Genomic DNA, 9647 nt, shown 5'->3' with positions numbered 1-9647 from the left:
CGCTAGGCCACGCCGCCGGACCCCAGAGCACCTAACTTTAGACCGGCCCAGACATGTAAATTAGGACAGCCATCATGGAAAAGTTTTAAGGCTCTTCCCAAAAGAGTAAACTAGAACTGTCACATGACCCAGTATTTCCACTGTGGGTTACATGTGGGAGGGAAATAAAGACAGTCTGTGAAAGAGACAGCTGCACTTACAGGTTTATTGCAGCACTGTTCACAATAGCTAAGACAGAAAACTAACAGAAGAGTTCATCTAATGATGAATGGGGAAGCAAAATGGGCACATATCTACAATGGAACACAAACCAAGAAACTGTAAGGCCAAGCTAGAAATGGAGAGGACAGCTCCATTGCATGGGGGTAAACCATCAGTGATTTCCAAGGTTTTCTGTTCAGCAAGGGTTCAGGGAAATGAGGCCTCACATCAGGTTCTTCCACAAGGACCTCGGGTCATTCTGATGCAGTTCATGCAAGCACCATGCACTCTAAAAGTGGGTACACACAGGTGACTGAGCCTCACAGTTAAACCCAACAGTTGGTTGGAAGTAATGCTTTCAAGATACATGTATCCCCCCAAATGCCTCCTGGATACCCTGCAGACACAGAGGCACCCAGAGAAAGTGCTCCATGAGCAGCAAGCCAATATCCATGCCACATCCTTCAGCCCAAGCCAAGGAGACAGCCCAAGCCAAGGCTGTTCTGGGATTTTACAGTGGCAGTTGTCAGTGAAGGGAAGGAGCAGGGATGACACATGGCCTCTGTGCACTTACTCACTAGGCCAGAGCCCTACAGTCAGCAACAAATCTTTTGTAGCCTGTACTCACCTGCTGACTTCCTCTTCTGGTCTGACTCCTCTGAAATCCTCTATGTTGCTGAAAAGAAAAGCAAATCAGACCCCTAATATGAGGGCTGAATGGAGAAGAACCAAAACCAAAACCAATCCCACACTCCTGTCTGGGTAATTATGGAGATGCTATAACAATTTGCAGTCAGTCAGTAAATAGATAGGTAGAATGTGACTCTGAGAAACTCCCTGGCTCCCCACCTGTTTCTGTCACCTTGCTCTTCACAGATGGAGCCCTTGTCCCTCTGTCCACTCAGCTGCCCTTCAATCAGGCAGGAGCAGCCTGTGCCACATTCCCAGGTGGCCACCACAGGCACCTTCTTTGTTATAGTCACACTCCGGGGCTAGCTGAATACTCAGGAGAAGAGGTTCAGGGATTTGTCAAGAGGCCTCACAGGAACACACACTCACCCTCCTGAGATCCACTCAGGAAACTCCTCAGCAAGGGTTACTGGAAGGGTGCTCACCCTGGCTGCTGCTGGGGATTGGCAGGGCGGGGGAGACATAAGTAAGTACCTGGGTTTCAGGAAGGATCAGAAAGGACCACCTCTCACAGTCACAGACCTCATAACATGACTCTGGTGAGCTGAAGAATGTTTCAGATTCCCTGTGAGTAACTATCTCAAACCCTCCAAGTTCCCACAAAAAACAGTGAAGAAGAGGACTGAGAGAAAGATACCTGAAGACAAAGCCACATGCTTCTCCTGGTTAACTGTTGTGTTTGCCCTCTTTTGCAAGCAGATAGGAAATTTGTATTTCTAGAAAGAGAGATGAGAAAGTTTCTGAACCAACAAATTTCTGAAACACCAAGAGCCTGATCCCTGCAGATGGAGCCCCGTCCCTGTGTTTATTTGGCCACCCCTCATTGAAGCAGGAGCATTCTGAGTCACATTCCTGGTGGCCACCACATAGCACACACTCCAAAGCATGGTGACTGCCCTGGAGAACAGGTCCAGGGACTTGCCCATGGTCTGGCAGGTACAAGCCTTCATCTTGCTGAGATCCAGTCACAATTCTCAAGACTGGTTGCTGGAGAGGTGCCAGGGATTGGAGGCAGAGCTAGGCTAGCACCCTGGGTTCAGGCAGGCTTCAGAAAGGTCCCCTTCGTACAGTCACAGACCCTATGAGAGTAGCTCAGGTAAGCTGAAGAGTGTGCCTTATATTTCCCTGTAAGTGTCCATTCCAAATCCTCTAAGATCTCATTGAAAATGACAATCAAGGACTTTTGGCATGAGGAATCTTTCCATCCCTTGGATGTCACAGCGTTCCCATCAATTGTGAAAGACCTCAGTGTTTGAGGTGGGCAAGGGCACATGCCCATCTGTGATGCAAAAGAGGGGAATGCAGCAGACTACACATGTGTGAGTACCTGACCTTGTGCATAATTTCTGGTAGAGCAGTTGCTGTGAGCACAGTCCCCGTGGGCTCTGTCTCCGCACCTGGTTACTCAAGCCTCTTGGATCTAGATGCTTTACCAGCAGTGTCTACCTGTCACCTGTACTACATTTTAGAATACATTTCCCTAACAGATTCAGTTCATATGGAGACATGGAGTGCAACATTTAAGCATTATAACCTGATCTACGTGTTCTGGCAATAGGAAATAGCTCATGAATTGGCTAGAGGTTGACACTGTCCTCTCTCTTTTTTTTATGTGAAAAAGACATAAAATCTGCACGGCTCTGTCTGGCATCAACCTGTTCAGATTTGACTCCTTTTATTGAATTTTCATGTCCCAAAATCTTTTTGCTTTTTCCTATATTTGTTTTATTTTAAAGCTGTCAGTTTTTAAATGACTCTGTTGATTTTAGTTCACTGTTTTGTTCGTTCAGCCTAAACTCTAATCATCAAAACTTTGGTAATTATATTAAAAATTTCTATGTCCCAGGGCATGTAGCTTGTGTTAGGAGCTATAGGCATGTGACCCCAGAGCTATTAGTTCTGCCAACATCCTTCCCTCTACTGGCTGATGGGACCATGACAGCATGTCCCATCTGCCTCCTGAAAACAGTATCTTCTTCACCGCTTGGGAAGGACTAACAGGTTCATTTTCTTCAAAGCATCCCTAACCTATGCATCAGAAGTTGAAACCACAGACCACTGGAACATCTTCTTGATGTCCCTAAAAAAATTCCACACCCCAAAATGTTTTCCCCTGCACATAGTTGTTAAAAATATTGCATAAAAATTATACGTTTGGGTTCTGTATATAAGGTGTATGTCAGATATAAATGAATTTCATCTTCAAACTTGAGTGATAATTCCTAAACTTTTTGTTTTAAGGTTTGGTTGCTATTATTTGAAAAGCAGGTATAAGAGAGAGAGAAAGAGAGAGAGAGAGAAAGAATTTTCCATATGCTGGATCACTTTCCAAAAGGCAGAAATAACCAGAGCTGGGTGATTCTGAAATCAGAAGGCCAGAGCTTCAACTAGATCACCCACATGAGCACAGGATCCCAACAACGTGGGTCATCTTCTGCTACTTTCCCCATTGCATTGGCAGGGAGCTGGACTGCAAGTGAAACAGCCAGGACTCAAACTGGCATTTATGTGGGATGCTAACAGTCACACAATTTTTACACCATAATATTAACTTTGACAAATAAGAAACAACATGTGATATTTGTCTTTTAGGGTCTGGCTTCTGAATGTACGTGAATTTGTGACAAAGGCTATATTCCAAGAAAAAAAGGAAAAACTTCTTCACTTTTGTATATCCTTGCCAGATTTTTAGGTTAGCTGTGATCTGGACTGTCTCAAAGAATGAGGTTAAAGAGTCAAGCTCTGACGTCTGTTTTGAATGAATTTTATCAAGACCATTTTATGCTTATGGAATATAGAGTCAAAAAATTACTGCACGTCCATGTAAACTTCACATATTACCAAATGATTCTATTAACATTTCAGCTCCATCAGAGAATAGTAAATATCTTCATTACAAATGCATCTATTTTGTTCTATCCCTCTATCTGGTCTTTTACTATTCAGGTATTTGTCTTAAATTATGTTTTTAAATAGTGGTAAAAGAATTCAAATGGGAAATGAAGATATCAAACTGTCCTTGTTTTCAGATGACATAACCTGTATATAAATGAACCATAAATCTCAACAAAGAGACTACTGGAACTCATAAGAGAATTTGGCGAGGCAGCAGGATACAAACAAAAAAAAATGAACATAAATCAATGGGCTTAGTACAAACAGCTAACTTTATGGCTGAGGAAGAACTTGTACAAATCTTCCCATTCAAAATGGTAGGGAAAAATACCCTTAAATTCCTTGGAATAAATGTAACCAAAGACTTAAATAACTTCTATGATGAAAACCAAAAATCATCAAAGAAAGAAATAGAAGAAGACATTAAAAGATGGAAAAATGTACCAGCTCTTGAAATGGTAGAATCAACATTATCAGTAAGTTCATATTACCAAAGGTAATCTACAGATTTAGTGCAGTCACAATCAAAGTGTCAAAAACATTGTTTTCAGAACTAGAATGAAGATACAAAAATTCATCTGGAAATACAACAGACCACAAATAGCCAAAGCTGTTGTAAACAATAAAAACAAAATGGGAAATCACAATACCAGATTTTTAAGGCTTACTATATGGAAGTAGTAATTAGAATATCCTGGTAGTGGTATAAAAAATAGAGAATATAAACAGGACAGAATAGAAACTCCTGGAGAGAATCTACACATATATAGACAAGTATTATTCAACAAGAAAGATGGAAATAACCCAGGGGGCAAGGAGGAAAAGAAGAGGGTAGGAGGAGGAGAGGGAGAAGGGAGTCAAGAGATGAATGAAGACAAGGAAGAGAAGGAGAAGAAGTACAAAAAGAAGAAAAGAGAGGAAGGAAGCATTGAAGTGAGGGAAGGAAAAAGGAAGAAGGAAAGGAAGCAAAGAAAGAAGGAAGGAGGTATCACTATAACTGTAGAATTGTATCTATGAATTATATTAACTCTCTCCTCTTTGTATTAATAAATTATGTAAATAATTAAAAAATATGTGTTTTTCATGGTCCAGACCTGGGGGTCGGACAAGCTGGGCAAAGTAACTTCAATGACTGGCTAATGTGTGGATTGGTAATGGAAGAGGGTGGACAGGGCAGCACTGAGCAAACCTTAGCCCACAAGTAAAATTAGAAACCAGGATGGAGCACAGGTCACGCTGAGCTAGGCTCTTGCACCTACTGATTTGCGTGAGCCAGGGATGCTAAGCCACAGTGTGTAAGGCAAGGGCCAGGACAGGTGAGGCCTGTGCCAAGCTGAGTCAGAGCAACCACGTGATTTATGGCTGGAAACAGGCCCAGTTGGGGGAGCTAAGGAGACACCCTAGCCGGGTGTAGGTTCCCACCAAGGAGCACAGGGCTGGAAGGAGGGACTGCTTTCCGATCAGGATACAGTTGTAGTCTCACTTAGCACAAGCGTGGACTGGGACTGGACGCACCAAGCCAGGCTAGACTCCAACACCACCTGGTGTTCTGGAGGACCAGGGTAGATGTGGGACTGACTAGGTTAGGTCTCAGCCCCTACTGAGCCATGTGTGAGCCCTGTGTGGGTATGGATGTGCCGTGGCTGGGCTGAAACATCCAACAGTATGAACCAGAATGGGTTGAAGGCCAGTCAGGAAAAGCCACTGTTCCTGCTAGGACAGGAGGTGAACTGAGTAGGGCTGGCTCATAGACCCCCAGGTATGCGTGAAATCTGACACTGGCAGAGGTTCTGATGGAGGAGCCTGGGCAACTCCTCTTGCAGGATGCAGACCCGGCAGGTAAACGCAAGAAGCATGATAGGAAACGGCCCAGAATAGGCCATGGAAAGTTTCCCACTGGCATACATTTGGCATGGGTCGGGGGCAGACCAGGCCCAATCAGTTCACATCATTCACTGGCAAATCCGAGGACCAGAACAGAGTGTGGGTCGAGCCAGGTTCAGTCGCAACAAAAACCAGTGCTCATTACAGAATGCCAAGGTGAGGTTACCTGTACCAGATGTGACCGCAGCACTCAACCAGCACACGTGAGAACCAGGAAGGGAGGGGGCGGAGCTGGCAGGGGGAATATGGGGGTGGTCCCCTACTAGACGACTACTCCCACTGGAAACCGTGAGCTGGGATGCGTGCAGACCAGAAAAGGTAGGACTACAATACCTGTGGGCCTCATGTGCACTAGATCAGGAAAAGCCGGGCGGGGCTGACTCTTCCTGCTGGTGCAAGCATAAATCAGAGTGGATGTGGGTTGGTTGAGCTTAGCCGCAGCATCACCTGGCAGATGCTGACACAGGGGGGCTAATTCCTTCAAGTTAAACTGCAGAACTACCTGGAGAGTGCATGATACGGGAGTGGGAGTGAGAGTGGCCAAAAGGGAAATAGTGGGCTCCTCCCTCTTGGGTTACCACCCCCACTGGAGGGCACGAAAACCAGACAGGGGCAGGGGTGTGCTAGACAGAAAGGCACCCAACAGCATCTGTGTGGGCTGGATAGTCGGGCTGGTTGGGGTGAACTAGGCTTCAATGTCTATTGACATGTATGAGAGCTGTGTGCGATGTGGGACAGACTGGACTAGTCTGCTATGGCAAACCAGGATAGGGGGCAGGCCTGGTGGGGGTCATTGTGGGTCACTCCGACTAGGCTGCAGCTCACACTGGTTGATGTGAGGGCCGAGTATATGCTTGGTAGAACCAGGCTGGACTGCAACACGCATTGGTTCCAATGGAAGACAGGGCTGGAAAACAGAACCGACCCAGTGCCGGGCCCTGTATTTGCTAGTATATACAAGAATCTGGTCTGGGAACACCTCAGACAAAGTCTCTTTGGGGATCTCCCCAACTGAACTGCCAGACTCAGAACTCTAACCATGAAAAGAAAGAGGACAGCACAAGTCAATCAACTACCTCAGCCATATGTTGGCAATGAAAAACTGGGCAAACGGAGACTCTACGATAAACTATGTCAATCAGTGGATTCTTCAACGATCTCATTGCGAGATTGGCAGCAATTCATAACTGTTGAAATATCAAAACCACGTGAGTATGACCCTCGGAGCATGCCCCAGATCCGGGACCTGGGGTTGGTGGGAGACTGGGCAGGGCTTTTCCCTTAAAATCCCCCTTTACCTCAGATACATGAAGGAAACAATGTAGAAATAATAGTCTTGCCCAGTCTCCTGTAGCCCTTGAACCTTTCTACACTAATTAACTATGTAAAGATTGTTAAAAAATGAAAAAAATTAAAATCTGTGTTCTGAACTAATTTTGGATGTACCTGAATGTTCTGTAGCATCCCAAAAAGATACATGAAAACAAATAGGCTTCTTTGATATGTCAAATTATTTAGGAGGTATTTTTATAATAAGGAATAATATTTAACTGTACTTTAGTCGCATTTAGAAATATGTCAGCACTGCACATGTTCTAAAAGCATATGACATTCCAGTAAATCTTTTACGCTATCAGGGATAATATTTGGTTTTTATGTTAAATTTATGTATGCTATAGAAATAACCAAAAATCCTTGTCAATTGTGTCATTATTACATTTAACAGTTATCATTAAAAGGGGGGGCACGAAATAGGTGTTTTCTGAAACCTTGCAATATGAAGCTGGTTGAAGTGGTAATTGACTTGAAAAATCGCTGCAAGTGCTACAGTATCTCTGTGACAATCAAACTGAAAACCAGAAAACCTATCAACCAGTTTCCCTTCAAATCCAGACATAATCACTTTGAGTCTAACATCTAGAAACATGTTCAGTTGTCCACCCTACAGCTTATAGATTGTTCAAACACCCATTTTCACTTTTCTTCTATTTGTATTCTTCTATTTTTCTTCTATTTGTATTAGCTCACCCCTAACACCTTCAATACATACTTAATATGTCCCCAGTCTCTGTCTCTTATCTTGGAGCTTCTCTGTCTCCATTGTGTTCATGCCAAGTCAAGATTTTACTAAAGATTATTTCACTAAATTAAGGCATAAGCACCAAAACTTACGTAAAACTCTAGACTTAACGATTCAGATGTCAATAATCACCTTCTTAGGTAGCATCCTATTAGACTCAATTTTGAAATGTTTTATGGGAATTTCAATAATAACAAAATAAAAACCAATCTACCTGTGGAGCCCATTTTGCATCTTAGAATCTAAAGGATTTGCCAACTTCCTATAACTGACAAATGAAAAGTAGATCTGGAGTGCTTTGAACCAGCTAGAGATCAGCACATAAGCTGATGACATGCCACCCAAATGCAAACTTAGTGTAAGAATTACTACCCTTAATTCTTCAGGGAATCTGGAAAGTAAGTGATCATTGCCTGACTTCTTGCTCTATACATTGCACCCTGGATATTTTTTTAGCACCCTGACTTAGTGGTTTGCTTTCCTTGGGCTTTGTAAGGACATCTAGTTTGTTCTATAAAAATTCTTCAGACTTGGAAGTTATTCCATTACAGAGATGCTTCTTTTAAGTTCTGCTTTATTGCACCGTATAGAGACCTAGGAGCACACTTGTAATACCACTTCATGAAATGAGACACAATTGTTTAACAGGACCATTACCAGGGATGTGTAACTCCTATAATCAGTCTTTCACAATTCAACAACTATTTTGACCCTTCCCCTCTTTAACCACAACTAAGCACTTGGTGTGAAAATACCCTAGGAAGTTTCAGCCAATGAAATCTTGGGGTCTTGAAAATGATGTGCCAAAGTCTAGTATTGGGATTCTGTGAATACTTTAAACCAAAGAAAGGCAGCATCATGCCCAAGGTCTCTGTAACCACCTACCCTCTGTATCTGATTCTTAACTGCCTGAAATTCCCTCCTGACGTCTCACAGCCAATATTCTCAGCACACAAGAAAGGTAAAGCCATAAGAAAGGGGACTAAATGTCTCTACTTAATTCACTAAATAGACACCTATTCTGAAGAGTTCTACCTAAGACCTTATCTGCCTGAGAAGACAGATTTTGTTACTATTTATATTTTTACGCTTCCTTGAATATTTTGATGCCTATTACTGAGTTATTCTTTGTTCACAGCAAGAAACACACACTGCAAAAAAACTAATTTCCACAGCAGGTGAATAGCATAGGAGGCTCAGCCCCCATGCTCAGTCAGTGCCAGTATCCAGTATGGGCACCAGTTCAAATCCTGGGTGGTCTACTTCTGAAGTAACTCCCTGTTTATGGCCTGGAAAAGCAGCAAATGACAGGCCCTGAATCCACATGGGAGACCTGGAAGAGCTCCTGGCTCTTGGCTTCCAATTGGCCCAGTTCTGGCCATTGTGGCTATTTGGGGAGTGAACCAGTGATGGAAGTTCTTTCTGTAACTCTGCCTTTCAAATAAAAAATAAAATAAACATTTTAAAGCAATTTCCAGTTGAAAATTAAGAAAAATAAAATAGCCATTTCAAGAATAATCTTCACCTCAAGGCTGAGTGTTGTGATCTATTAGGTATTTATTTCTTAGAGTAGATTTCAGAAAGTGGTGAGTATGTATCTGTACATGTGGGGCTGCATTAAGAGGCCATTTACTTCAACCTCCCAGAGACTTCATTTCAATCTTCATTGAAAGGCTCAGATGTAACCAAAATTAGAATGAGGCATTCATGCCTTTATTTCACTGTTCCAATGAGCAGAATTTGCATGTTGAACTAAATGTTGCTGTGTCTGGCACTGTGAAACACTCTCATCCTGTCATGGCAACTTTCCCATCCTTGTACTATTATTTCAAGTTCAATTTTAGTGCTGAACATGTGTTTGGAAGAATAAGAAACACACATAATAAAAGATGTGAAG

The sequence above is a fragment of the Ochotona princeps genome, chromosome 2, assembly GCF_030435755.1.
Source record: "Ochotona princeps isolate mOchPri1 chromosome 2, mOchPri1.hap1, whole genome shotgun sequence".
Lineage (NCBI taxonomy): Eukaryota > Metazoa > Chordata > Mammalia > Lagomorpha > Ochotonidae > Ochotona > Ochotona princeps.
Note: the sequence above shows the minus strand (reverse complement) of the source record.